This window comes from Oratosquilla oratoria, chromosome 27, assembly GCF_046742065.1.
Source record: "Oratosquilla oratoria isolate Oo_2021 chromosome 27, ASM4674206v1, whole genome shotgun sequence".
In the NCBI taxonomy this organism is placed as follows: domain Eukaryota; kingdom Metazoa; phylum Arthropoda; class Malacostraca; order Stomatopoda; family Squillidae; genus Oratosquilla; species Oratosquilla oratoria.
Genome location: NC_134803.1, coordinates 47,085,108 through 47,092,607, shown reverse-complemented (window position 1 = coordinate 47,092,607; position 7,500 = coordinate 47,085,108). Strand labels below are relative to the sequence as shown.

Genomic DNA, 7,500 nt, shown 5'->3' with positions numbered 1-7,500 from the left:
TTCCTTAAATCTAAATTTCCCCAATTTAAATCCATTACTACGAGTCCTGCCCTGCAGTCTTTATATGATGACCTTGTCTGTTTTAATTTCACGATAAAGATTCTTCCAGACCTCGAATGGTGTGTTACCTTCATAAATCTCTTCAAGGTTCCGGTGTTTCACAACTGCAGTTTTCCCAAATAACAGCATTTCATCTTTTCTGTAAGAAAGTACTAACTCAATGTGGATTTTCTTTTCTTTTATGGTGTTTTATGATACTTAGCCACTGGTGTATACGTCTGCATTAAGTAGGCACTTGCTATATATATATATATATATATATATATATATATATATATATATATATATATATATATATATATATAGTAACAGCGACATCAATCCGATCATTTTTATGACAGTCGCATGCAGGGTGGCCGAAAGCAGTGGGTTCGAATCCTGCATGCGACTGTCATAACAATTATCGGATATAATATATATATATATATATATATATATATATATATATATATATATATATATATATAACTATTCACTATAAAGGCCTGAACACTGTACGTGCATAGTACACATGGTAAAAGCGAGCACAGTATATATGTACACAATGACGTCATAATGAACAGAAGGCGCGGGATGGTCACTTCTGTCAGTTGGTCAGTGATAGACATTTTTGTGAAACAATATGGACGAAGGAATGGTCCATTCGAAAAACGGATACGACTTCAATCAATTTTGACCAATGAATGCATAGCTCTTATCCTGCTTATTACATTTAGGTAGAATAAATCAAGTAATTTCTCTCTCTCTCTCTCTCTCTCTCTCTCTCACACACACACGCACGCACACCACACAACCATAATGTGTTTACGTTTGTTTACAAATACGAGATAAAACTATGTCAATCCAACTGGGAACTCGTCTATCGTATGTTACGTCCACATATCATGTTTGGTGATACATATGAACTCTTTACCGACACACACACACGCGCGCGCGCGCGCGTGACCTCTTCGGTATCGAGAATAATTAAATCCCCTTCTATAAGCCTTTTCTAATATAAATTATATATATGTATACATACATACATACATACATATATACATATATATATATTCATATAGATACACAAAAAATAATCAACATTCAAATGTGAAAAATATAATAACAACAAATAATATGAATAAAGTTGAACACATCTCAGAAATTAAGTTGAAACTGGTTCCAGCTGTGATTTTGGGGCCTAAGCCAGCTGTGGGATGCCTACTGAGTACAGCTGCGATCACAGCTGGACCACAGCTTCCTGCTGCAACCAGCACCACCTGTTTACGCAGTCGATTTTATCTACTTATATACCTTTATTATTCTTATATATATATATATATATATATATATATATATATATATATATATATAAACTGTACATATATACACAAAAACACACATTTTATATGTGTGTATGTATATATATATATACACATATATACCAAAGGCTCTTTCCCCTTTACAATGGAGGTAGCCAAAAAACAAAGGCATAAAAGCCACTCGCACCCTTTTCATCCCCAACATACTCCAATCCCCTCTACCCTCCCACTTTTCTTGGCACCTTCTGGATGAGGGGTCATCCCTGCATCTTGCCCACTGCCCTGGGTCAGAAGGAGTATCGTAAGGCACAGCACATCCACAGCAAGGCCGCTTCATTAAATCGGCGACCTCCCCTCTCCGTCCCCTCATGCAGAAGAGAAGACGGGGAGAAATCCCTTCGGGCTGCGTCAATTTATTTCTCATATTCTCTCACCCCCCATCTTCCACCCACTCCCCCTCATGCATCACAGCATCATCCATACACAACCCTTCATACACCCCTATCTTCTGTCCTCTCCCGTCCTACCACAACAGACATCCCCCCCTTTCCCAATGCCCATTTTACCCCATCCAGCCCTCTCATCCTAGGTCACCCCCTCATGTTCACTCCTTCCACACCTCTTTTACTAGTCTTGCTTCACTCATTCTTTCCATGTGTCCAAACCATCCCAATACTCTTTCATCAACCCTTTCTCCTAACTCCCTTTCCATCCCCGTTCTCCTCCTAACCTCCATATATCTCACTCTAACCAGCCTAGTAACCCCTATCATACTTCTCAGGCACCTCATCTCAAACACATTCAAACTTCTCTCTTCTTCTCTTATGCTCCATGTTTCTGCCCTATACAGTGCTGTCGGCACAATCACCCCTTAATACAATCTCCTCTTAGCATCCATTCCCAAATGGATATTTCTCATTACACTTTTTAATCCCACAAGACGTTTACTTGCTTCTCTCAATCTACATTCTACCTCCACCTCCACTCCTCCCTTTCCCGCCATATTTGCACCCAAGTATCTAAAGCTATCCACTTCCTCAAGTCTCTCTCCCTTAATACTCACTTCCAGTCTGCTGCCACCTTCTCCCCTTGTACATCTCATCACCTTTTACCCACTTCTTTCTTTCGCACACCTTCCCAAACTCTGTCACTAACTTCCTCAATCCCTCCTCTTATCCTTCTACAAGCGCAGTGTCATCAGCAAACAACAACTGACTTATCTCCCACTTTTCTTCATTTTCTTTAACCATCTCCAATCCCCAACCCACTACCCTTGCATTTACCTCTCGCACCACTCCATCTATGTATAAATTGAACAGCCAGGGCGACATAACACATACTTGACGAGGTCCCACCTTTACCTCAAACCACTCACTCTCCATTTCTAATTCTAAAACAATCTCTACTACTCTCGTAAAAACTCTTGACAGCTCTTAAAAGCTTTCCTCCTATCCCATATATCTACAATACCTCCTACAGTGCCTTCCTGTCTACCCTGTCATAAGCCTTTTCCAGATCCATAAAAGCCCCCCCCCAAAATATCCTTACCTTTTCCTATAGCTTTCTCACATATCTGTCTTACCATAAAAATCTGATCTACGCAACTTTTACCTGTCCTAAATCCATTGTTCCTCACCAATTACTCCCTCTGTTCCTCTCCTAATCCTCTCAATCAAGACCCTCCCATATGCCTTCCCAACTACACCAAGCTGATCCCTCTAAAACTACAACACTCACACTTGTCCCTCTTTCCCTTGCAAAGTGAAAAACTATACAGCCACTCCTCCAGTCCTCCGGCACTCTACCCTCTCTTAAACAAACATTAAGTAACCTCACCAGCCAGTCTACCATCATTGTACCTCCTTTTTTCAGACATTCTGCATGACATCCATCCAACCCAGGTGCCTAACTTGCTCTCATCATCTTAAATGCCTTCACTTCATCTTTCCTTATTTCTCCTACATTTCCCTCACTCATCACGGTCATTTTCTTAGCGCTTCCCACTGCAACTACCTTTCCCTCCCTATCCTCCTTCACATTTAGCAACTCCCTAAAATAATCTGCCCATCTTCCTCTTACTGCCTTCTTTTCCATTATCATCTCTCCATCTGCATCTTTTACCTTTTCTTCTCTACTTGATTCGCCTCCTCTTCCTCTCTTAATTTGTTTCCATTTTTTTATTACTTAAAAAAATGATATATATATATATATATATATATATATATATATATATATATATATATATATATATATATATATATACTCAATAGCTGCCGCCAAGCGATTTCATTCAGCCGAGGAAACCTCTTTCTCCGAGCAGCTAAAGGACCGAGATAGTCCTAACCACTATAATGAACAAAACCGTTAAGCGCTAGAGCCAGAGGGGCTAGGGCACTGTTCATACTAGCGGTTTCAACCGCGGCGTTTCAATTAAAATGATAGTCAATGGAGGCGTTCACACACAACCGCTCAGTTTTCTCTTGACTATGCAGTATCGCCGCGATTTCCGCGCGGTTCAAACCATTCGTGTGAACAGGGCCTAGCCTAAATAGCTACCCTTCATCTGAATAAAACCGCCTGGCGTCACTCAGAATGAAATATATGTTGTCCGACATCGGTCCAAAGGCGGAGAACAACACAGGCTTACCCTGGCGGCGCGGCGGGGACGTTTTCGACTTTGTAGATCTGAAGTCCTACCTCACTGATTTTTTTTATTATTAATTCTGGTTGGCGTCAGACGATTTTATTCTACTCTGGGTCGTATTGTCACGACTTCACTTTCGAGTCAAAATTAAATAAAATTGTAAGCGCGCGCGCACACACATACACTTAGACGACTCGATGGTGCAGTGGTTAGAGTTCCCGGCTGCCACTACGGCGGTCCGGATTCGAATCCCACCCAGGGCTAAAGTAATTTCAGTATCGCTGCACTGCGAGTCGTTACTCCAACTCTCGCGGGCGTGGAGTTGGGTGTGTGTGCGCGTGTAAGGTCACAGCATTATCCATAGTTCGGTCATAAATTATGAGCTCTGAGCTCTCTTCCAGGAGGGAAATAGCTGTCGATCACGAGTCTAACACGTAATCCAAGACCATGGTGAATCACACACACACATGTATACGACTACAGACATGCATACAAGGATGACATTGTCTACACGGATAGAAGCGCTGGTAAACTAGTCCATGACAACAATACATGTATACAACTACTACGTTCATGCACCAAACACGTACACATGAATGCATGTGTACAAGTACCGATACATTCAAAAAAGCATACATGCGCACGCACACAAACATACACACACACATCTAACCATTAGTAAATTAAAGTTTAGTCTATCAGGGCGAAAAAAATAAGTAGTTTCTGAAGTACAAACTCAATATGTTTATTTATGATGTTACTTATCACCAAGTGTAATGCCTTTTCTGTTCTCTTTTCATACATCAAACTTACACGTCTCTAATGACAAAAAAATAAAGAAATAAATGGAAATAATAATAATAATAATAATAATAATAAATCAATAATAAAAAAAAATAAACATATATACAAAAAGGCAGAAATAAACAAAAATATCATGGGTAACATCAAACCATCATCAGTTGGGGGCATACGCCAGGAGGCGCGTCGCTTCACTCGCACGGCGCCGCCAATCCCCTGCATTTAACTCATTCGTAAGCTAACTAATATGTAACGTCATGCGCGGCTCCCTCTCCATCGACACGGGACATATACATCGGTAGGGTATTGTCCTCCTGGTTCCACGACTGAGCCGCAACTCGTATCAAGAATCTCGTTTCGAAAAGGTAAACAAGATTTATGCAATCTCCAAGATACTGCCACACGGCCCTATGAACGTAGTTGTATGTGTACACGCACACGTAGACAGACACACACACACACACACACACACGCATACACACACAGCATTTAGGTCAGTCTTTCCCTCAGCTGACTAAAATACTCTAAACGTAACCAAAATAAAATTTTGTAGATTATATTCTCGGGTCGAAAAAGATTAAAACTTAATCTACTAATCTACTCTAGACTCACATCTGGCGACCCTCTTTCTCTAGCTCATGCATCACACCCCCTCCCCCTACTCCCCCTCCCATCCCCCCACCCCCAAACTCCACCTGCAGTCATTTTCTTCAGTAGTACTCCCTCCCCTTCCGTCTGTCCTAAGACCAATGAAGAGACGGGACATAGGAATTATCATTACTGTATATGTAGTTAGACAACGAGTAAATACAGATGCAAGCCACAAAGTAACACAGTCAGGATAAGCTCTTGTGGTTATCCACTGTACGTAGTTAACCAACTTTCCCATCTTCATTCGGGAAATGAAACAGTGTTGAAGTGTAGGTGAAGAGCCTACGCCAGGAGGCGCTGAGTAGCTGCGGCCGAAGCAGTCACCTTTGACCTAAGCGCTTTGGGGACTGTTTAAGCTGGTAAAAAACAGTCACTGTTGGATATCGGAGGGAAACGTGGGACTCGAACCCACAACTAAGCGAATACAGAGCTATATGACACTGTCATGGTACAGACAGTTTTACGAGAAGGCGAGACGGCAGGGGATGACGTGACAGCGAGGTTCATGTCGAGTGACAAGGTGGGGTCGGGAAAGAACTGATGGGATGAGAAAGAAGGGCGGGTAAGGAGTTGCTGTGTCGTGTGGAGCAGAGAATAAGAAGGTTCGGGCATATGGGAGGAATGGTTGAGTAACGAAAGTTAGGAAAAAGGTAAATATATAAATGAAAATACTTGAATAAATAAATACTAATAATAGTAATGATAATAATGATAAAATAATAGAATGATATTACCAATAACAGCAGTAATAATAATAGTAATGATTATAGTAATAATATCAGTAATAGTAACAATACAAATAAAATGACTATTAATAACAATAATAATAACAAAGACAATAGTAATGATAATAAAAATAACAAAACCAGATGTGAGAGGAGTGAGACACAGAGGAAGACCGAGACTGTGGTTGGAGAGCTGTCGGTACCACAAAGGGAGAGTAATTGCGAGAGACAGAAGCGGATGGAGAATGTTCGTAACTGAACAAAGGTCTGACGCCACCTGGGGGATACCACGGGAATGAATGAAAACAGGTTGGCGACTACCAGAATCAAAAGAAAAATACCACCCGGTATGTAAGGTGTTGAGTTAATCAACCCAAGACATTTCATCGCTTCTGTTCTTCCAAACACTCGTATTGTTTACATCTCAATATCATATGATATAACTTTAATCACAATCATACGCAAGCTCGAGGTTCCGAGATTTAGCCGCGCTCAAGGCGTGAAAATTTTTCACTAATACCACTAGTCGTTACTTATTCCCTTGAGCTAGAGGATAAGGTGTGTGTGTGTGTGTGTGTGTGTGTGTGTGTGTGTGTGTGTGTGCGTGTGTTTTCAGGTCACAATACATACTGTTCATCGATCCATAAGAGCTAGATCTCATCCTGGAGGGTAATAACTGTCGATCATAAGTTCAGCACGTGATCACCTTGTTGAATCACTCGCACACACATCAAACACAACTGCATATGCACAAACACACAATGTAGATATACGCATATGTACATGTACGTGCTGTAGGTACACACATACAAACGTATATGTACAAACAATGTAGATATACGCGTATGTAGGTCAACACGTTGTAGGAACACACATGCAAACGTGTGTATGTATAATACTGACTAAACATCTATTACAAAAATTGTAATAACGCGCACACACACACACCTGCATAGACATGTGCGGCCGAGTATACGAAATCATAAAACTCAAACGCGTGGGACTAGATGCAAATGAATCTTGTCGAGTGTTGAAATATATATATATTTTTTAATCCACGCAAGTGCAATAGCATTACCACCTGCCCTGTCACTCCGATTATATATATCACAGCTTCTTGCGCGCATACATACACCAACTCTTGTCCATTAAGGCACTGCAATGTTCATGTCTGAATTCGAAATTCATATGTACTCGTTAAATAAAACCCACGCACGTACATATACGCATATATGCGTACATATACATACACATGCGCACTCACACAATCACGCTCACGCACGCACATACATACATACACACACACGCGCATACGAGC

The 7,500-nt window shown here is 40.9% G+C and overlaps 1 protein-coding gene across 1 annotated transcript in view; it reads left to right on the top strand.

Annotated features, from left to right (window-relative positions):
• Positions 1 to 7,500, top strand: part of LOC143040013 (uncharacterized) — a 91,169-nt gene that overhangs the window by 778 nt on the left and 82,891 nt on the right. The window lies entirely within an intron of this gene.